At 57.9% G+C, this 23,024-nt stretch overlaps 1 protein-coding gene across 2 annotated transcripts in view; it reads right to left on the bottom strand.

The window, feature by feature from the left end:
* PEBP4 (phosphatidylethanolamine binding protein 4) overlaps positions 1–23,024 on the bottom strand; it is an 80,546-nt gene that overhangs the window by 11,244 nt on the left and 46,278 nt on the right. The window lies entirely within an intron of this gene.

Here is a 23,024-nt window from a genome sequence, read left to right as displayed (position 1 = left end):
ATTTGAGCTTCCCAGCCTTTTATCTTCTCTTTCTCTCTTTCCCCCGCCGAGGACACAGTGTAGGAGGTGGAATTAGATATTTCCACCCTCCGGTCCGTGCTGTGCGGTGCCGAGTGCTGGTGGGGCACGGGATGCTGGTGGGATGCTCACACAGAGACCTGGACAGCCTTAAAAATCTGTACCACGCAATTTCTGCACCGGGAGCTCCTCTCCGTGCTCTTTTCCTTGGCCAAAAGAGTGGAGAAAATTATTCTCCTCCGTTCCCGACACCCCTTTGCCAAGCCGGACATCGGCTGCGCCGAGGCTCTCCGGTAGATCGCAGCCAGCCCTCGGTGTTGCCTGCCGCACATCGCAGCGTAGGGCGGGGGGGGAATAAATAAATACAAATAAATTAAGAAGGCAGTGAGTCACATTTTGTTTTCCTCTTGATCTTTTTTTTTTTTTTTTTCCCCTTCCTTTCCTTTCTTCCCCCTCTCCAGAACGTGTCTGATCCCATCGGAGAGGAGGGGAAAGGGATGGGTGGCGAGCGCGCCAGCGATTCGCCCGGGCGAGGACGGAGGGTTATGGAAAGTGGGTGTGGGAATCGGCACAATCGCTGGCAAGGGACCAGGACAAACAGATGACGGATGGGACCCAGGGCTGCGCAGCAGAGCGGGGCTGGGCTGCTGCCGCCTCACCGGGAGCGCGCCCCGGCCCGGCCCCGGGGACCCCGGGGACCCCATGGGACTCATCCAGGTGCTGGGGGCCGCGGCCCACGGGGCGGCAGCCGATGTGCCGGCCCGGCAGCGCACTGATACGATTAACCAACAATTAGCCAAGTGGGGAAGTTAATCCCCAAACAAACAGGGCTCCTCCTGCGCTGCTCGCTTACGGCACGCTAGCTTGACGGGGGGAAGGCGGCTTCAAAGCCGGCACAGCCAGGAGCCCAGATTTGTTATTCTCTCTTTCTGTGATCTTTATAATGAGGTCAGGATTTATGAATTGGCTCTCGGGAGTGCAGGGGAGCATCCCGGGAAGGGCAGAGCTGCCGGGATGGCAATCCAGCCTCCTGCAAGCAGAGCGGAGGCTCGAACGCCGAATAAAGGAATGAGATGCTAATCGCAGCTGGATACGGATCTGTTCGACCGTGTCCTTGCAGGGGAAGGTGCACACTTCGGGTTTTCCTCCTCTCCACCAAAGCCAGGACCAGCAGGGAGGATCGCTCCTACCCCGGCTCCCAGGAATGTTCGGGCTCATCCTGCTTTCCAACAAAAAGCATGTGAGAAAAAACCCAGTCCAAGAGAAACTCTCCAATTATTTCTGCATGGAGGGAGGCCATGAGAGAGCAGGGCAGGGCCCGGCGAGCTCCCGGCACTCCCAAACTCTGGCGTTTCCCAGCTCAGCTGCCCACTTGCATTTTCGCTCGCTTCCACACCGATCCCTGTGCCGGGGCATGGGATGGTCCTGAACCGCCCCGGCTCGCCCACGCCGCGCCAACCCTCTCCCTGCCGGCACGGCTCCAGACCACTCTTGCTTTTCCGATCACCATCAAGCTGGGGTTTTGTGCCCGAAGGAGACTGTCAGCCCCTACCACGCCAATCCTTTTTTTTATTATAAATGTCACATCCCGTTATGCCAACATTGTTATGCCGCTGAATTAAAGCTTGGCATGTCCATGTCGTGTTCTCTCCATCAGGAAAGGAATTAGTAGGACCAGAAAAATACAGAGAAAGACATGGAAGGAGTTCGTGGAAGAAAAGGCCACCAAGGTGGGGATGTCACCTCCGGCCGGGGAGGTCCCTGTGCTGCTGGGAGGGGAAGGGCATGGTGGGGAAGGGTCTCTCCCAGCTACCGTATTACTCAGAAAAGTGTTTTAACAGCAGATTCCCAGGGCAGGGAACGACTTAGCGCAGGCGATGGTGGGAAGAGACCCCGGGTGCTCACGGCAACAGAGGTCTGTGGGGAGCTCGTGCACACAGGGAGCAAGGATGCTCCCCGGCATCCCCAGTCTGGGACGGCCCTGTACGCCCAAATCCGCCCGTGCGCGCGCCTGCACCCACACACTTCGGAGGAAACCAGAGCCCTCTCCCTGCCTTTCTGCATTAGAAATGCAGCGGTTTGGCTTTAACAAGGCTGCAATTTTCAGTGCCGCAGCAGACGCAGCTGGGTGCGTGCACACCCCGGCTGGTACCACGCTGCCTGGCCCGTCCACCGCGCCTGCTGGCTGCTGACCAAGTAAAACAGGAGGGAAGCCGGGAAATCGAGGATTACGAATGTCCTGGCACCCCCACACACACTTTTGGCTGCCCAGCCCCAGGGATGCAGCTCCTTGCACCCCTCCTGCTGCTCCCCGGCACGTCCCGGGGGTGCCTGAGCCCTCTCCTGCTTCATCTTCACGTGCTCAGCCCTCAGCTGGGAGAACCACGGTCACCTTACTGCAGAGAGGAGACCGAGGGTTGCATCCCCGAGGCCACAGATAAACCCACCCTGAAGCCCGGCAGAGCACCCAGAGCTGGTGCCGGCTCCCATCGCGCCCCAAATCCAGAGAAACCTCCCCTTCCTGCTGGAACCAGACCAGCTTTGCCAACCCCAGATGTTGTTCCCAGCCTCCTGCTCTCTGGTGCTTCCCCGTAGCCCCAGTTCCCGGATCCTCAGGATGACTCAGGGCCCTCAGCTTTTGCTCAGAGCCAGTTTTGCTCCCCTGGCACAGCTGGAGACATGGCACAGGCGACCCTGGACCCGAGGCAGAAATGATCCCCAGCATCTCACCGCCACCAAAACACGGGTACCCCACCCCTCCAGTCTAATTTTCCGCCCGGCTCTTAATTGCCCAGCCGCTTTGCTTTTCACACGTGCAAATGACAGGAGATTAATCTGCTGGTCGAGAGCCTCCTGCTCCTCCCTGCAGGCTCCGGCGATGCACGGTCCAGCACCGTGTCCCTGGGGACCTGCCGAGCTACATGGGGCCGGACACATGCAATTGCCCCAGCCAAAGATTCCCCCATCACCCATAGCCCAAGTCCATTATTTTAATTCCCTTTAACTCTCATGGAGTTTCACCACTCCGGGTGATATTTGGCTTGTTCGCTGTCAGTGGGCGCATGAAAGTTTGATAAACTACATCCGAGCCACATACAGGCACAGAAAGAGCAGAAAAGGTGCATTTCTTTCTGCGGGGAACTTCTCTGTAGGGCAGATCCAGAACCCCAGCGAGTGGTGAGGAAAAGCTAAACCCAGGCGGATCGGTGCCCCGCAGCCGGTGGATCTGCCTGTTTGTGGACTGACGCCGCTACAAGCGCCGAAACCGGGTGTTTTTAGTATCAGCATCATGCCAGGACACCATTTCTCAGCAGGCAGTGACCGCCAAATAGATGGTGCTGCACGAATCCGCAGCGACGCACTACACAGCCTCATCCAAAAAAAACGAACCGAGGCTCGTTAGAGCCCCTGGGGAAGCTCACTGCGAGTCCCCGAGGGTCCCCGAGGAGCAGAAGCAGCTCGAGGGGTCCCGTTGCCACCCCCGGGTTGGAGCAGGACCTGGTGGCCACGCTGGGATGTCACCGCTCCGACACGGCTCCAAAGAGCCTCTCCTCCGGCTTTCCTGGGTCAGCGTCGCCGACGATTTACCCCTGATTGCTTTTAGGATTATTAGGTAGCGATTACAGCTTCTTGGCATGGCCCAGCTCTTTTTCTAGATCGCTATAAATGGGGAAGGCTACCATAAAAATATATTAAAAAATAAATATCGGGCATGGTTGTAATTTAAATTAATGCTTGTCTGATACACCCTAATGCCCCAGGGAAGGACATGCTATAGGGTTATTAAGTAAGAAAAATAAACATAAATCACCTTGGTGTTTGGCTCTTTGCAAGATTTTTTAATCTAGGAGCATGAAAGCAGCAGACACAAAATGCTGCACTTAATAACCCGACCCGTTCAGGATCCGCATGCTGCAGAGACCTTCACCGGGCTCCTGCCTCCCTCCTAGAAGCCCAAGGACGGCGTTTCCAGTGCCAGAACATCCCATTTCAAAAGAGAGAGGCTCTGCTGGGTGGATTTCCAGCGAGCGACAGATACCCGCCTGGCTCAGGCGTTGCTGGCACACGCGCTCTGCCTATCTGCACCTTTCCTTAATGATCTAGGTGAGGGGTCCAAGCCAGCGGGGCGGAGGCCGTGATGACACTTGGATGGTTTTGAAACTTCAGCCAAAACACTTCTGTTAAAAAAGGAGGGTTTTGTTTGGTTTTTTTTTCTAAAACACCCTTGCTATTACGGAGGCAGAGGGTAGCGCTGGGGCGCGGGGAATGGGTTGCAGGATGCTGGGCTCCGGCCCCAGATGTGCAGCCAAGCTGCTGCAGGAGGGCACGCGAGATGTGGCTTTGCCAGGACACTGGCAGCGGGGGTATAAGTGACGGGTTTGGGAGTCGCGGTTGGCTGGCTTGCCAAGAAACTGCATGAAGGAGTTTTCCTGCTACCCCTTCTCTCCTGGCTCCCTGGCAGAGGAGCGTCAGGGTTCGTTTAGGTGAGAAAATTGCACCGGTTGAATAAAAAGATGATTTAAATCAGCTTATGGAAAGGGCTGTACGCGCTCTGATTGCTGTCTACACCGGCTCTGCCTTGCTTTCGTTCACAGTGGCTGAAAGCCGGAGCAGCAGCGGGCGGGCAGCAGCACACGGTGGGGTGGCTGCAACCCGGCGCGCCCAAAAGACCCTTTTGGAGAGCGCTGCAATTGCGTCCTGCGCGGTTACACCCCGTCTCCCAGCCCCTGGGCCTCTGTTGTAAACCGGGATGATAAATGATGGATGCGATTGCTAAGAACAACAGGGATGTTGATAGCAACCCCAGAGGCGTGTTAGGAAGCTGCGTGGATGCCGGGCTCTGCGGCTGGCTGGGTTTAATATCCCCGTGGTGTTGCAATTGCGGTCGAGCTCACGGCGGAGCTGTCTGCCAGATGAGTCACCCTGACCCACTGGCCCGGTGCTGCCCCACCGAGGGGCGGGCTGGGGTGGGCTTCATTCCGCACCCGATCCAGCCGGGACCCCCCGCAAGCATCCCCTGCCTCCTTGGTGCCGGTGGGATAACGACTGATGGTGCACTGCTGGGGTGGGAAGTGGTGCTGGGTTTGGAGGAGGAGGAGGAGGAGGGAGGCCTGAGGAGGGCTCAGGTGCGGGGGGCAGAAGGGGAAGGGCAGTTTTTGCACCTCGCTGAGTTTTTGCTCACTGTGGCAGGGTGGCACTGCTCAAACACGCCGCTTGCAACACTGATTTTCCCAGCAGCCGCCGGACCACACCTGCATCGCTCTGCACGGCTGCTTCGCCGCGCTGGGCTTTGGCACGAGCCTGGTCCTTCTCCACGAGGTCCACCAGGATCTCCCCCCATTCACCCCATGGAGCCGGGGGGCAGGTGCCCCTCGATGTCCCCAGCGCTCGCTGGGGCACCCCCATCACCCCCAGTTCTGATGGGGCATCCGCAAAACGCTGCAACAACTCCAGAGAAATCATAGAATCATAGAATCATTGAGGTTGGAAAGGTGCACTACGAGAGGTTTCAAAGCCACGAGCAAAGCCCCCGAGATTTCAACGCAGGGAACAAGCTTGAACTGGCCAGAAAAAGGACTGGGTAGGACTGAAAAGGCCTTTTCCATCCTGAGACTCTACAGTTCTCGAGAGTGGAAAACTTGTTTGCTCTGCGTGCATGTAGCTTTAAGATGAGCTTGCTTTTCCAGCAGCAGATTTCCGGAGGATTCTTGGAGAAACACCAAATTTTGCCTAATTCAGTCATTTAAAGGTCTGTAGCCCGATTCTGTGCGGACGAGAGCGGAGCCTGCACTGAAACCCTCCCCTCGGGCCAGGCGCAGGACAGCCGTGAGGATGCACCCACGGGGAGACTCTGCCGGCTGCTTCGCCTTTGGGGATGGGAACATATTTGCTTCGGTGGTTGCAAAGCGCCAGCACGTTCCCAGTGCTGCCACTGTCCAAGCAGTAGTAAACAATAACGAACACGTCTGTGGGGCACGTGGGCCTGAACATCTCACGCGTGTCCCGCGCATCCCTCCGCGAGGCATAACCAGGCCGGCAGAGATGCTCTAAGCTTCAGTCTGGTCCAAGGGGAAAGGACGGTGAGGAGGGCAGGAGCCCGGTGGGTGCTGGAGGCAGTGATGCTCGGTGCACAGGACGTGCCACGGCTACTCTCGGACATGATGGGAGGCTCTTATGGATGAAAACACAGCCCCGCCACCTCGTATCGTGCTGCGAGGCTTTGGGAGGACAGAAAAACCTGATGTTTTCCAGCCACCAGCCAGCCTTCCCAAAAGAAGCATCCCCTCCCACCTCTCCGGGGTGGTCCTGCGTTTCAGAGGGGGTTTTTTCGCTGCTGATGTGATGCAAAGGCTGGGTCCATGCTGATGCACCAGCGACAACCGGGGTTTAAAGCCCAGGGCATGAAACCGGGGCATGAGCCCAGATTTTGCGGGGTGATACCCGGTGATGAGACCCAATAGAGCCTGGTGAACTGGGAGGCAGGATGCTGCGTCCGTCGCTCCCCCAGCGGCTGCGGGGATGCTGCATCCCACCCTGGCAGCCAAGCCCCGGCACAGGGGGGGGGCACCTCGGGCCTGGAGGGTGGCCGTGGGTGCATGTGCACGCCACAAACCTCCCCTGCAAATTCCTCCTCCCTGGGGTGTCTGATCCCCGGCCCAGCCACCTTCCTGGGCGTGGGGGCGGATCAAAGCCCGCGCGTGCCAGCCCTGCTACCGCTCTGGGCCAACTTGGCTATTTCGGCTTCACTAATCTGATGGGAGCGCTGGAGAAGGAGCGTGGGGTTGGGGGGTTGATTTTTTTCTTTATTTTTTTTTATCTCCCCCCCCCTCCCCCCCCCCTCATTCTGTTGGCCAAAAATTCTCCCCTTTGCATCTGATGATGACGACAGCCCCGGCCGGGACCCGCCGGGAGGGGAACGTGCTGTCTGGCCCCCGCCAGCGCATCCGGGCTGCCGTGGGCTCGGCCTCGCCGTCCCGTCCCGTCCCCCCCCGCCCCAAGCCACTTCCTGACGGAGGGACTTGGCAGCGTGCGGAGGGAGAGTCCAGAGCTGCCCCTGGGACGGGAGAAACTCCAACAGGAAACATCCTGCGCTGGAGCAGCGCGAGCTCTCCCCCCGCTTCCCTCCTGCCTGCTATTTTTTTTCGGGGAGGGGGCGTCCTTGAAGGATGAGAGCTCTGGGACGCTCACAAGCCCTTTGCATTGATTTAGACGACGAGAAAGAGCCAGGCGTGCCTTCTCGCCGGCGCTTTTTGCTGCTGAGCATCCTACGGCCCCCGGCTCAAGGCAGACCCGCCCCGGGGCTGCTGACCCCCCCTGACAGACCTGCACCCAGCAGGCAGCAGCTGCCTGCGGGCAGAAGCCGTGCAGGCAGAGGTCTGGCATCGCCCGTCCCGAGGATGAGGGGTTAACAGCAGCGGCGCTGCTGTTGCTGCACGGCTGGCAGGCGCTCAGCGCTGCGGCTGCCAAGGCTGCTCCGGCGGTGCCATGGACTTCCCTTTCTTCCATAAAAGTCCACCGGATCCAGGCTCCCGTGGGATGCTCTCGGCGCGGGAAGGAGGGGGCCGAGCCGCCCTACCTGGGGCGCGTGCAAGCGCCGGGGGCTGTTTGTGCAATGCCCCATGCGCCTCCCAAAAAAACCACCTTGGGAGCCAGGAGCCAGCGCTCGCCTTGCTCCCTACCCTGGCTTGGGCTCCAGCGGGGGAAAACTAATTTTTTACCTATTTCGGGGGCGGTGAGGCATGCGGCGGCCCCGCTTCAGCCCGGCTGGGCGAGGACGCGGGGAAAGCCGGGAGGCGATGGCGAGGCTGGGGTTGCACAGCGTAGACACATGCTGCTGCTCGCGGCGTTTCGGCATCGCTCAAACAGCCCTGCTCTTGTCCAGGCTGGGGCTCAGACCCGCAGCTCCTTGTCCGGGAGCACGCAAAGGCGGTGGAGAGGTTTGTGGAAGAGAAGCGGCGGGGGCGTCCCCCCAGGGATGCCCATCGGTGCTGCTGGAGGTTATTTCTGCGCTGTCTCCTTGCACAAACTGTGCTTTCCTGCCACTGGGAATGGGACGGTCCCCCCCCAGCCCCAACAAGAATAGCTCCCCACCTCCAGCCCTAATTATTTTGGGCCACTTGCGGGTGGCGGTGCAAATATAAAACCCAAGAGGTTCCTTCCCAGCCCTCTTCCCAAACCAAGGGGTCAAAAATACATTTTCCCAGGTACTCGGATGGAGCAGAAATGATGATAGAAGCCAACCGTGAGAGCTGCTGTTACCTACAGGGATGCTTGAGTTGGCCCCACGCAGGCAGTGCAGCCTGGTTTGAGTTCAAACCCCGCAGATTTAGGACTGATCTACATCCTAACTCCTAACCAGGGCCACCGCAGGGAGCCGAAGCAGCTCCCTATGTTTGGGTGGGTGTCCCTGAGGCAGGCTGGGTGGGGGTCCTACCCCGACCCCACAACCAGCTCACAGCCCCTCCGGCTTGCAGGCAGCACGACGTGAGCCCCGTATCAGTTACAGCAGCAGACAAGATGTCATCACACCAAGAGGCCGGGGCTTGCATCAGAAGTGTCTTGCAACGAAGAAAGCCAAATTTTTACAGGAGAGGCACACACGCTCGCTCTCGCACACACACACACACACACACACCGAGCCTCGGTAATTAACTTAATAGGTTTCTTACAGAATGCCCCGTGAGTGATGCTCAACATATTCAAGTGTTGACAAGACGGCGCTGAACCCGACGCCTACACAACGGGCAAACCAGGCACCGAGCGCAGACACACCTTCGTTGTCTGAAACTTGTAGTAAAACTCCAAACCCGCCCTTGTGAAACGGGGAGCCGAGCAGATGGGGCTGCGTAACCCTTTGCCTGCCGGCACCTGGGCGCAGAGCCCGGCAGGACACGCGCGAGGTGGCGGTGGGCCACCCCCAAGAGGGAAAAATGCATTTATAAGCGTCTCGAACAGGCTAGAAGCGACGGCAGATGTTTCCATACACACGTTCAGGGTACGTTACGGATGGGTTTTAGCCCACCAGGACCATTTGCTGAGCACTGAAATAAATTAGCAACTTTTCATTCATCTATAAAAGCATTCACCCCTTAGCAATTCGCTGTAAATCCAGGGGAGGTGAACACGGTGTTGTCCTCCGGATTTGCTCCAGGTCAATATGTGGGCCACTAATGTGAAAAAGGGCTGAGCATCCCCCGGCACTGCTGGATGGTCCCTACGCATGTCTCGCCTGGATTTGGCCAGTTCCCGGAGGAGCCGTTCCCTTCCCTCCTGCCTCAGGAAAGTCTTTCCTATAAAGGGCACGATTTTGGCTAATCTGTGCTTGATGCCGTGGGTGGCCTCAGCCCCCCCAGCTGAGGGGAGCCAAGCCCCAAGCCATGTCAATGCAGCGCTGTGGCCCAACACAAGACCAAACACCCTCCTGAAGAGGCAACAGCACCCATGGTCACCCAAAAAAAGAGGGAAAAAAAATCTCTGGAAGAGGGATTCACGGGGAAACCTGTTTGGATGGAGACGTTTTGTAAGAGGCAGCAGAGAGCCATCTCCCACTGACTCGGGGTGGGATCTTGAGTCAGGAAAATTGCTTAAGAAAGGGTGGTCGTTCGTACAGGTTTCGCCAGGTTGGGAAACATTCTCCCAGCGGCTGGGACCCGCGTTGTACAACGCGTGGAGCAATCGCCAGCACTGTCATCATTATGCTGATGAGCTCCCAAACCCGTCAGGCTCCCTCAGCATCCCCACCGCCTGCTCCGTGCCGGCTGGGTCTCTCTGCAGCTACACCCTCTCACTATCGCACGGGGATCGGCTCCGGCAGGCTCCGGGGGGAAAGTCTTTCAGCGGATGCTGGCGATGCTTCATGAGCCTCGCAGCACTCGCCGGAGCAGGCAACGGGCTCATTCCAACATGTCACATCAGCTGGAAACGTTTCAGCCGTTTTAGAGGAAGGGAGGGCTGGCCCGGAGCCGGGACACCGGGTTCAGGTGGCTCCTTCCCTGCCTCCCCATCCCCCTGCACGCTGCAACCTCAGGGCAGGCGTAAAGCACTGCAGGGATGCAGGAGCTGTCGTTATTCCTGTTTTAAAGAGATGCAAAAGGCATTTCAAACATTTTGATCAACTGAGTAAAAGCACCGGAACCCGGGGCACAGCTATTTTAGGGGACTTTTCCGCCGGGACCACACGGACAGCGTCCAAAGAGTGTGGATGCTGCGGCGGGCAGATGATGCTGCTCACTGCAGACGAGACCTGGGCTGCAGAGAGCCGAATTCACAGGGCTACGGTGCGCAGGAATTAAATATTTAGCTGGGAATTAGCTCTGTATTGTCAGGGAATTAAAGCTTTACCTGCACATTGCAGATGGAGGCTTAAAGGTTTTACAAACACATTAGATTTACAGCTCTCCGAAGTTTCGACACCGTTGGGTTTACCCCGCCAGGGAGGATTTTGACGAGGTCGGGACGGTGCCCCTGACGAAACGCGTGCCGGTGGGAACGGCAGTGGGAGCTGGGGCCCAGGCTTTGCCCACGGCCATGTGGCATCCGAAATCAACCCCGAACCCTGCAGAGAGCCTGCCCGGGCTCTCTTGCAGAGATAGAGCCAAGTGTGATCAAACCCTAAAACGAGCCTTGTCCTGCCACGCAATGTAAAGCCACCGATTCAGCGTTCATTGGAGAAGGAGTCTTTGCACTAAGGTCTCTTTTCTCTCCCCAGAAAGCACAGTGGTACCCAGGAAGGCTTGTGGGAGCCGGAGCATCCCTTCCACCAGCAATGAGTGCTGGGGGGCTTCCCTCGGTCCTTAAAGGGCTTCCCTCGGTCCTTAAAGCACATAATCGAGGTGAGACCTGGAGGGGGCTGCGGAGCAGGAAAGGCAGCAAGCCCTGCACACCCAGCAGCACCTTCCTGAGAGCTTTGAAGGGTGAAAGCCCGGCACAATGCAGGGGAAACGTGTCCCAAACACCCTGCAAAGCTGGGGCTACACTGGCTGCACGCTGGCCCGCTATCAGCTGCCAATCGGGTATTGCACGGCAGGCAATCGCAGCCTGTTGCATGCATCGTGCAAAGAGCCTGGCAAGCAAGGCCAGGCAGAGGTGCAGGAGCTGTGCAATGCCCAGCCCGGGGCTAGCAGGCTCACCCACACACTGGGAACGGGAGCTCTTGCTTGCAGCCCGGTGCGAGGATGAGCCCTGATGGCAGGCGGATAAGGCTGCCCTTACGTAAGGCTCGGGGTTGCGTGGAGGATGCACGGCGGGAGCAGACTTGCTCTGGCCCTGGGCTGCCTGCAGCACGGCCAGCCTAGCCCAGCCAGCGCCGATGGTCCGGGACGGACCCGCTCCCGCATACGCCTGCACACGGTGGGACGTGCAGCGCCGCGCACCGACAGAGCCAGCGGGAAGGAGACCTGGGGCTCTCGTCCCCTGCTCTGTCCCCCATGCTGACGGTCCTCTCCCCATCCCGGTCCCTACGGCAGGCTGCTCCCTTCCAACTCCTTTGGTACAGAGAGGTGCAAAATAGGTTGTTGTTCATGAGGGCGCTGGTGATTATTAATAATAACTCAGCTCCTTCGTGCTCCAGTTTCCTCAGCGCTTTGGCAGCGTGCCACCAGGGCCCAGTGATTTAGTGCAACTTAATTATTCCTGGCGTTTCATCACCTCTTGTTTTTGATGTCTGTGTCTCTGTCAGCGCCTCACCTTTGTGACTAAGAGAGCCAGGGAAACAAACTGGTGGAAAAGGGAGAGAAAGGGGGAAAAACCCCAAGCCGGAGGGTGTGGAGCTGCTGCTCGGTGGCCAGGCAGGCAGGGAGGCTCAGGAAGGCGTCCCACGGGGATGCTCGGTGTGTCCCCACCGTGGCGCGGGGCCGTGCGTGGGGATGCATGCATGGGGAGCCCGGCCATGGGGTGCGAGGGGCTCTCACCCAAAAACATCCGTGGTTTCAAGCCTTGGCTGTTGCTCCCAGCAGCAGAGCGAGCAACAGGCCGTGTATGCTGCTTGTCAAAGGGAAAGGACAGCGTTGGACCTTGCCTGCCCCTTAAATACCTCCACGGGGGTGCGAGCGGCCGCCCTGGCCCCGGGAAGTGTTGGATTTGCTGGATTTGGCTCACGAGCGCCCGGGCGAGCAAAGGGGGGTTGCCAGATGGAGGCCGGTAATAGGATTCCCGTAGCTCCCGGTCCTCCATCCCCGCCACGGAGGCCAGGCTTGAGGAGCCATGAGCGGAGCCGGGACCAGCTCCCGGGACGGTGCCTTGCATCCACCTTGCACCCGCTGCACCCAGCGAGGGGGCACAGGGGGGGACATCGGGGACATGCAGGGGGACAACGGGGGGGATGCAGGGATGCGTGTGGGGGACAAGCTGCCCCGGGGAAGGAGGGCTCGGGGCTGGCAGCCCACGGGCAGCGTGGGGAGCATCCTGCAGGCGTGCGGCTGGATCGGGGACGAGCGATGCACAGTGGGGCCCAGCGCTGCCCCCAGTCTGCTGGATTTCCCTGAGAAGATAAAGCCGGGGGCAGGCAGGGTGAGGAGGCCGCCGTCATCTGCCAGACGTTTTACTTGGGACAGCAGGGCGCAGCGACGGAAAATGGAAAGAGTCTCTTTGAACGGCTAAAGAGCCGCTTCGGGGTGCAATAAGGGTGTCTAAGCCAAGTTTCCAACCCGCTCCCCCGTCCCTCGTCCACCCGTGCTGGTGCCACGGAGGAGTGCTGCGACAGCCGGCGCATCTCTTCCCGCGAGAGCCGATTATCAGCATCGATAAAGCGAGCAGCGCAGCAAACCAGCGGGGATTTGCACTGGGTAAAGCCACTGTGCTAAGCTAAACTCCGTTTTAAATAGCAATACTTCCTTTTCCTATAGTATTTTCCATCCATTCATTTCCAAGCATGTTAGAAAAGTGGGTGGGTGTCAGTAACCACATTTTATAGGTGCAGAAGCGCTAGTTCAGCGTGTTCAGTCACTAAACTGGTGTCAGCGCTGGGATTAAAGCACCTTCCCGCGCTGGCAGGCGCCCGGTCCCAGCCCCAGCCCCGCGGCATCGCCATGCCCATCTCCCGGTGGGAGTATCCCTAACCACGGCCAGGTGCTGCCATGAGAGATTGGGGCTCCCCTACCCCGTCCCGCCGAGCGGCCCGGCCAACCCAGGCTGGGGCGCTTCCATGTTCAACGAAGTACGGCAGCTTCACGCTTCCAAAGGGAGCGGCAACGCAGGGCTCAACAGCTGAGGGGAACTCAGCTGCGTATCCCTGACTGCTTGGGAGGGCGCCTGCGGGATGGGATACAGGACCGGGATACAGGGCCGGGATGTAGCACTGGGATGCGGGGTTGTGATGGAAGGTTGGAATGTAGCACAGGGATGCGGGGCTGGGATGTAGCACAGGGATGCAGGGTTGGGATGCGGGGCTGGGATGTAGCACAGGGATGCAGGGTTGGGATGCGGGGCTGGGATGTAGCACAGGGATGCAGGGTTGGGATGCAGGGCTGGGATGTAGCACAGGGATGCAGGGTTGGGATGCGGGGCTGGGATGTAGCACAGGGATGCAGGGTTGGGATGCAGGGCTGGGATGTAGCACAGGGATGCAGGGCTGGGATGCAGGGCTGGGATGCAGGGTTGGGATGTAGCATTGGGATGCAGGGTTGGGATGCGGGGCTGGGATGTAGCACAGGGATGCAGGGCTGGGATGCAGGGCCGGGATGCAGGGTTGGGATGTAGCGCTGGGATGCAGGGTTGGGATGCAGGGTTGGGATGTAGCGCTGGGATGCAGGGTTGGGATGCAGGGTTGGGATGTAGCATTGGGATGCAGGGTTGGGATGCGGGGCTGGGATGTAGCACAGGGATGCAGGGCTGGGATGCAGGGTTGGGATGTAGCGCTGGGATGCAGGGTTGGGATGCAGGGTTGGGATGTAGCACTGGGATGCAGGGCTGGGATGCGGGCTGGGATGTTGGCTGGGATGCTCACGCTTTGGGGGGCAGGAGGGCAGCTCAGCAGGTGCCCGGCCAGAGTGGAGGATTCTCCACGGGCCAACCGGGGTCTGGCACCACCTCGCCTGCAGAGCCGGGGCGGTGGAGAGCCACGGGGCCAGGCTGGCTCAGCATCCCCGGGAGGGCACCCAGCGGCAGGGAAACCCAGGCTCCACTCCAGGCCACGCAAAACTCTGCGAAGCGCCAGCAAACCGGGGAGCGGGGGACGAGAAAGCCAGGAATTTTCATTAAAGGGGGAGGGAAGGAAAAAAAAAAAAAGTATTCCCAGTATTTCCCTCTGTGTCTTTGGCCTGGTGCAGCCCTTCTGCTCACTGCTCTGTTTATACATGATAGACAACTAATTAACATCCAAGCCTCTTGAAAGGTCTTTTCAGAGGTAATGTACTGACAGAGGATGTCAGTAAGGAGCAGTGATTTGTCTAAGCAGTGATCACATTGTTTCAGACTGAATGAGGTGAATATTAAACTGCTTTAAATGCACTCTTCATAAAGCACTAATTACATACTCCCGGGGGAGTACGGGCAAGGAATACTAAACAGCAGAAAAGTCAACAGAGTGCTTTTTATAGTATGTTGCTGGGTTCTGTGTTTTTCTGTCTTTCTTTCTCTTGTGCGCTCTCTCTCGCGCTCACTCTCTCTCTTATACAGTAAAATCACAGCACGCTGAAGAATACACATTTATAGCACAATGGTTCACATCTAATTATATGGCAATCATTAGTTTTAACCTGGGTGTATTATATTTTCTTTGATATATTGTGCCCCCCGGCATCTCTTCGCATAGAAGACTTCCAATGGCATTTTCTCTCCTCCCCTGAAAAAATGTGCTTTTTTCCATCATTAGCATTTGCTTATAATTTTTTCTTTCCTTAAACAAAAATTTTAAATTGGCAGGAATAAAAGGGGCAAGGAGGGGAGGAGGAGAAATCTGTTTGATCAAAATAAGAATCTGTTCCCTCCCTCCTGGAATCGTGCACTTTATTATTACCAAGGTAACTCCACTGGGTTTTTAAAGAGAAAAGGAAATACAGAATGGGCCATTAATGAATTCCTGCAGATCCTGCCGCACTCCTGGTCTGGCTCGGCCCGACATCCTGATGGGGTGAACAACTCCTCCGTGCATTATTTATTTTTTTAACAGCACAACTTGGGGGGGAGATCAAAGTAACCACAAACCAAATCCTTCCCGCACAGAAAACCTCGAGATCCTCTTATCCAATAAGAGGGGAAAAAAAAAGAGCAGCATGTGGCAGGGCCCAGCGTCCCCGAGGAACCTGCTGCTTCCTCCTGGGCAGCAAAGCGAGAGCGCCCGGAGGAGACGATGGGGACAGGGACGATGGGGACAGAGGCCATTTGGCCACTGCCGATGTCCTCCCAAACGCGTAGGGTACAGCTAAAAGGCACAAGGTCTGGCTCAAACACGTAGGGTATGCCTCAAATGCACAGGATAGGTTCCATAAACATGGGGTATGGGTCAAATGCATAGGGTAGGATTCATACGCGTAGGGTAGGATTTGAATGCATAGGTTTTGGTTCAAACACGTAGGGTATGGCTCAAACGCATAGGGTAGGATCCAGAAACATGGGGAATGGCTCAAATGCATAGGGTACCTTTCAAACGCAGGGTAGGATTCGTACGCATGGCATAGGATCTGAATGCATAGGGTCTGGCTCAAACACATAGGGTCTGGCTCAAATGCATGGGGTCTGGCTCAAATGCATGGGGTCTGGCTCAAATGCATAGGGTCTGGCTCAAACGCATAGGGTATGGCTCAAATGCATGGGGTCTGGCTCAAATGCAGAGGGTATGGCTAAAATGCACAAGGTATGGCTCAAACGCATAGGGTCTGGCTCAAATGCATGGGGTCTGGCTCAAATGCATAGGGTATGGCTCAAACGCATAGGGTATGGCTCAAACACATAGGGTATGGCTCAAACACATAGGGTCTGGCTCAAATGCATGGGGTATGGCTCAAACATAGGGTATGGCTCAAACACATGGGGTATGGCTCAAACGCATGGGGTCTGGCTCAAATGCATGGGGTCTGGCTCAAATGCATAGGGTATGGCTAAAATGCACAAGGTATGGCTCACAGACACAGGGCTTGGCTCAAATGCATAGGGTCTGGGTCCAACACACGAGGTACAGCTCAAACGCACAAGGTATGGCTCAAACACCTAGGGTCTGGCTCAAACGCATAGGGTAGGATTCATACACATAGGGTACGGCTCAAACGTATAGGGTAGGATCCACACACACAGGGTACGGCTCAAAGGCATAGGGTAGGATTCGAATGCACAGGTTTTGGTTCAAACCCATAGGGTACAGCTCAAACGCACGCGGTACAGCTCAGACAAGCAGGGTATGGTTCAAGCGCACCGCGCAGGGCTCAATTACCCAGGGCAATGCCCGGGACGCGGGGGGCATTCCTCCGGCCATACGCAAAGGTGCAGCTCCTCCTGCTGATTGACACCTTCGTCACCGGCGTTCCCGTGCCGTCCCTTGCAGTGGCGGTCCCGCTCGACCCCACCAGCCCTGCCCGAGCTAAACCCAGCGCGCGAGGCCTCGGATGCTCTGGCCGTGCCCAAAGCATCCTGTCCGCGGGATCAGTCATCGCTTCGTAGGGCACAAGGTGCCCACAGGATCTGGCCAGGAGCCTCGTGCAGAGCAGGCGAGCCCGGAGCTGGCTGGGACCATGCTCTGCCTTCCTTCGAGGTGCAAACTTCCTCGGAAAGGAAGAGTCATGCAGCCTTTAGATTTTTTTTTTTCCTTTAAAGAACATGAAAGAATCTGATAATTACTTCTATCTACCACCCAACTGTACTAATTACCAACCTATTTCTTCACAGTATGACAGACACAGGCTCTCCAAAACACATAGAGATAAATTAGCACTAATTGGTTTTCCTCTGGCTGTTTGAATTAGTATTTAAAGCTCCAATTACAAAGCAGAATAATTACTATTAATGTCCTGTCGCAGTACAAAAGGCAGATATCTCGCAAACGAGTCCAGGTGTATTATTACACTGATTACAGAATATTTAACCTGGCTCGTTAAGACAAAGACATGGGGAAACTTTAAAAAAAAAATACAAGAAAGGGAAAGAAAACCACAGATGGCGGCAGGTCCCTGCAGGGGATGGAGGGGGGGTCTTTGAAACCTGGGATGAGAGAGGTACGAGGAGAAGGAGCGAGGGAGAAAGAGCAAAAAAGGGAAAGACGGAGGATGAGAAAAGAGCAGTTCTGTCAGAAACCAAAGGAGATACTGGGGGGACGAGGGGGAATACAAACGCTGCCTTTGCCGGCAAAGCCCAGCAGCACAAAAGGCAGCACGCGGTGCTGCCGTCTCCCCCTGCTCCCGGGGGTCACCACCTGCTGCCCTCCTCCTCCTCCTCCTCCTCCTCCGTGGGCACTGGAGGCTCCACATCCCCAGGGATGAGCCCCTTCACTGGGGGCCGAGCCCGGCTGCCCCCTCCCCAGCTCCCTGCCCAGGGATGCTCTGGAGCCGGCTCTGTTTGTGCCCCAGGACCTGCTGCAGAGGTGGGATGGGGCAGGGGCAGGGCAGGTGCTGCAGCAGCGGAGGCAGAAGCATCGACGACGGCTGCCATCATTCTCGAGCACCAACCCATGGTGGTCCCGAGTCAGGATGGTCAGGCAGGCGCATCCCAAAATGGGATTGAGCATCCCCCTCGCAAGCAGCCCAGCGCCGCTCTCTGCCCTGCTATCGCGCCCAGCCAACGTCAGGCTCCCAAAACCCTCAACCACCCGGTGTGTGTGCACACGGGTGTGCTCCAGCTGGGAACGCACAGCCCCATCCCTTACCCTTCCAGGAAAAAGGCGAGGGTCTGGTTGGTTTGTTAGGGTTTCAGACGTGCCGCGCCGCTGCAGGGCCAGTGCCGTGCTCTGCCTTTGCACCCGAGTGCTCCCCGGGCTTTGGCTGGTGCATTTGGGGAGGACATGGGGTGCCTCCCTCCTCGTCCCGTGTCAGCCACTGGCTTCAGCCATCCCTGGAAAATCTGAATCGGGGGATTCTTCTGGGCTGGGTTATCAGGACCTGCAGCCACAGGGGAGAGCCCAGGGCCCCAGCCCATCCGCTGCCCGCTGGGATGGGGGCACCTTGTAGGCAGGGCTTCAGCTCCTGCATCCTCGTCAGCTCTGTGGCAGCACTTGACGCCGTGGGGTTACATCCCACACCAGCCAGGACAGTGTGGGGAAGGGAGGGAGGGTCATTTTCGGGAGTGGACACGGTGGCCTTCCCGCCTGGGAGGCTCCAGGGCCTGCAAACCGGGGGCTTGCACACCCCCCTACCAGCAACCGCCCCAGGCACGCTGCCTGCCCTCCCGGAGCGTTGGGCAACGCTTTGCCCGGCGTTTCATCACTCGGGCACTGGCAGGGCAAGGTGCGGGCGGACGGACCGGCAGTGCCCTCTGCTGCTCTCGGTCCCCTGCCACCAGCCTGGGACCGTGGCGGGGTCCCCACTGTCCCCGGGGGGCTCGCTCCGGCAGCTCCATCCGGGCTGGTCCGGTGAGGGTTGTGTCTCCGCGGTGCAGCAGATGATGGGCGACGGGTATCTCCCCTGGCACGACGGCCGTCAGGGCAGGCTCTGCCTGGGCAGCCTCCTACAGCGTCCCCGTCCCCAAGAGGGCACCCTGGGGAGCGGGGGGCAGCATCGGGAGGGCAGCATCCTCCCGCAGCCGGGGGGGCCCGTGGGTGTGCGGCGAAAGGGGGAGGACGGGGAGGGATTTCTTTTTAAGAGATAAAGTGGGTGGCGTGCGGGGATGCCAGCTGGCGATGGGCTATATTTCTACTGACAAGGCTTTACCCTGTAGGTGTGAGGAATTCCAATTAAATATTCAGCCTATTTGTCTGTGTGTGGGAGAGGGTTTGCTGTGCAGGAGGAAAGCCTCACATTCAGCTCGGTAGCTAACCATTAAGAGAGAAATTAGCTCAGTTCATCAAGGGAAGCCAACGGAGGGTTTTCCTCGCTCTCCTACCTTGTTCCGGCCCTCGTTCAGAAACAGCGGCGAGTAAAACCATTGCATTTTGCAGGGAAGAGGCAAGCCGGCTGGCTGTGCCTGCCCGGAGAGGCAGAAGCAGATCCCAGTGTAGGAAAAGCCTTCCTTCCCAATGCCAGGGGAATGCGATCCCAGCTCAGCCCACCCCATCGCTTCCCCAGAGGCTGCCGAGCGAGATCAATGCATCGGGAGAGGGGTCGGAGGGGCGCGGGCGCTGCAGATTTAATTGCTCTCACATTTACCGGCCACCTCGTTTCCGAGTCATTTACAATGCACTAATTAATCAGCACGAACCAAAAGCCCTCGCTTCGAGATGATCTTTTTAAGCCTGCCGGTAGCGCCCTGCGAGAGTTGATGCTTTATCAATGAAGGGCCCTTTTGCTGGGGCAGCGCTGGGCGGTGGCAGATGGGATTGATGGGGCTTCAACGATCGTCCCTGCCCACGCGCGGGTATTTGGGGTCGGGCTCGAGGCAACGGAGAGGCTCCGGCACAGCGGTGGGTTGCAAACCCCCCCCCCCCCCCCCCAGAGCGCACCCGTGCCACCGGCTGGCGGAGAGATTGGGGTGAAAAAACGGCATTTTGGTAAATAGGGATGCTGCTTCGCAGCACCGGAGTGAGGGCAGGATGGAGCAGGTTGGGGATGGATTCTGCGCCGGCCACAGCACCGATCCGGGGGGATTTGGGGGACAACTGCGTTTCAAAAAAAAAAAAAAAAAGCTGACACCAAGCTGACTTTGCCCTTTTCTGGAACTTGACGCGTTTTTGCCCTTTTAAAATAACTTTCCATCTCAGAATACCTAGATTTTAAATAGAACCCAAAGCAACAAGAATGAAAAAAAAAGACGGCTTTTTCATGAAACCACAAACGATATCCTGTTTCCCTCCTGTACGGCGCCTCTGTTTTGGGGAAGAGAAGCTGTTCCTGACGGGAATTAAGCCGTAATTTCCCTCTCCTGTGCGAAAGCCAACCTCCCGGCTCCCCCAGGCGATGGGCAGCGGCAGGGGCTGAGGTCCCGGTACCCACTCGTTGCAATTTAAGGCCTCTGAAAGTTGAGCCCAAGCATCTTTCAGGGTGCTAATGAGTGGGGGGACACGGGCATCCCCATCTACAGGGGTCCCGATGCTGCACCGTCCCCTGGCTGATCAAACCAGACCGCGGCGCGTGGCCTCACCGGGATGAGAAACCGGCTTTAATCGGCTTAAAATCCTCACTGTAAATTTCAGACAGAAAAATTAATCCTTTGGTCAAACTCCAGCCCCGCCACCTCCGGGCGAGCTAACCCAGCCGCGGGGGCCGGCGCGGGGACAGCCCTCCCACCCCGGGGACATGTTCGCCGGTGACTTTCCTGATGCATCCGAGACGGCTCCAAAAGTAATTAGGGAGCAAAAGCCGTGGCCTGATCCCACGGGGGGCTCCCTGCCCTGCCGAGCTTTCCTACCCCCTCCCCACGCACGGGATGTGGGAGCTTTACAGGGTTTCTTAACCGCTCCCAAACCTCCTTCGGCTTTGCTGTCAGCTTCACGGGGCAGAAAGCACCTTTTTGGGGCTGAGCATCCCCATCGAGGAGCAGACCACCCCCCAAGGACCAGCCCCGCAGCCTCCCTGCCCCGACCACGCTGCTCCGCCGGCAGCATCCGCAGGTTTGGCGTTGGGATTGCTACATATATATATATATATTTTTTTTTTTTTTTTTTTTCCTTCCTTTTCTTTTAAAATCAGAAGCCAGAAACTCCATAGCAACCTGCGGCTCCCAGGGTCTGACTCCAGTGCTTTGATCGCGCTGTCACTTCGTTTAAGGCTACACCCCGGTAGGTGTGAGGAACTCCAATTAAGCATTCAGCTGGCTTGCCTGTGTGGGGGGACAGGCTCTGCTGTGGAGGAGGGAAGCCTCGGCGCTATCGCAGTGACTAATCGCTCAGACACCGGTTGTCTGTGGCACCAGGGGAGGGCAGGGAGAGGGTTTTCCTCCACCGTGCAGCTGCCTCTGCATTCCCTTTTCGGGAGATATTGCGGCTCCCCGCCGGGCTCGGGGGCTCCCAGGCGGAAGCTGGAAAGATCCCAAGCATCTTCCCGGCGTGGCTGGGGCTGCGCTGAGATGCTGCTGCGGATCTCGCTGCCGCGGCCCCGGGTCTTCGCTGCTCCCCCTTGCGCAGCCCTGGGGTCGCGTTTTCAGAGAAACAACGTTTCTGAGTTTTTGAGGTGCGTGTTTGTGCCTCGCGCATCCCCGTGCCACAGAAGAGCGGTTGGTGCCTCCACCACGCACGTGTTTTTACACCTTTTGGATGAGCATCCCTGAATTTGGGCGAGCGCCATTAAATTTGGATGCCAAGCCCCAAACAGGGGCCCTTGCCTGAGCTCCCACGGGGAGCAGAGCGGAGGATCCCACCCTCGGCCACGAGCCCAGCCCTGGCCCTGGCCGAGACGTGCCGAATCGGCCGCCGCCAAGAGCAGCACGATGGGCCCCGCTGCGAAGTTTGCAGCATCATTTCCCGCATCCTCCCATTCCCTACGGAAACAGCCCGGCTCCATGCGCCCATCTGGCTGACGGTGATGCCGCAGCGCACCGCGGGGCACAGCATCCCCCAGAGCACCCCAAAACTGCTCCCCTGGCCGGAGCAAGGACATTTTCCTGGTGCAACGTTGGCTGCAGCACCAACTCCCTGGGGGAACCGTGGCGGAGGGTGATGCAGAGGTGGGGGATGCAGGTGCCTGGTCCCAGCCCGGGGACGATGCCCCACTCCAGCGAGGGCACCAAGGCAGGGTGCCCAGCCTTTTTAAGCACCTGCATGAGCAAGGGCAAGAGGCGAGGAGCAGGCCAGCCGGCGCGGCTTCGCCCCCGCTCCCCGGGGAGGCGAGAAGGGGGCCGGCAGCCGCCCCCCGCCACCGCCGTGGGCAGCGGCAGGATGTGCTGTCCCTCCCCTGCACTTCCCAGCGAGCGCTTTACATAACTTCTGCTGCTTAGTCACAGCTTCGACTCTTTTTTTTCCCCCCCTTTTTTTTTTTTTTTTGGAGCGATTTTCTCAGCCGCATCAGAGCGCGAGTCATTTCGGCAAGGGAAGTCCCTTCCTTTCTTCCGTTCCCTTGGTAACTGCACAAATTTGCCTTTCAAATGATTCATGACCGGGGTGCTGTAGGAGTTCCCTCCTCCAACACAAATTGCTCCCACACAGCCACACATGCCCGATTAATCACTGATTAGCGTCTCCTCCACAAGGTAGACCTGGCGAGCGCACGGCCCCGCCGCTCTCCTCCGGCCATCGCCGCGGGGGTCCCCGGATGCTGGCGGGGGACGCGGATAAGAGTTTGCAAGAAATCCCGTCCCCGGACACATTTCCTAGACTATATATGAAATATCCCCGGGGTGGCAGGGACACGATGCCGACGGGAGCTAAGCACTCTCCGCGGGGCCGGCAAGGAAATCGGAGCTCAGCTCTGGCTGACGGTGATGGGTAAACGTGCCCCGAACTCCCAATTGCATCGGCACAACTTTACACTTGACCTAATTTTTATCCCCCCCCCCGCGCTTCAACCGCCTTAGACTAAACAAGCAGCGAGCGGCACCGGAGGGAAACCCGGCGTGCCGCAGGGCCAGCCACCGCTGTGGCCAGGCCAGAGGGACAGAGAGCCCAGCAGCAAGAGAAAAGAGCCAGAAAAGTCCTTTTTGGACCCGCGGTGAGCGAGATGCAACGAGGCAGAGCATCGGCCCAGGCTGAGCGGTGCCACGATGCGCCTCCGCACACCGATACCTGCACCGCGGCTTGGGAAGCGGGTTGGGATGGAGCCGGGAGCCGGTGAGCTCCTGGCTGCTGGGAGCATCTCAGTCGGAAAATAAAATTAATCTGCAAAATATCTCCATACCGTTTTGGTACGTTTTATCTGATTTATTCTCTCCTCGTTAAGAGGAGCTAATTAACAAACTATCATTTAAATAAACAGCAGTGAGAGTGTTTGTAACCTCCGCTTTATTGAATTGTGACAAATTGTTAGCCTTTGCATGTTAAATGAAATAGAAGCATCGAGGAA

The sequence above is a fragment of the Aptenodytes patagonicus genome, chromosome 24, assembly GCF_965638725.1.
Source record: "Aptenodytes patagonicus chromosome 24, bAptPat1.pri.cur, whole genome shotgun sequence".
NCBI classification, from domain to species: domain Eukaryota; kingdom Metazoa; phylum Chordata; class Aves; order Sphenisciformes; family Spheniscidae; genus Aptenodytes; species Aptenodytes patagonicus.
The sequence above is the reverse complement of the archived record's forward strand: the minus strand, read 5'-3'. Positions and strand labels throughout refer to the sequence as shown.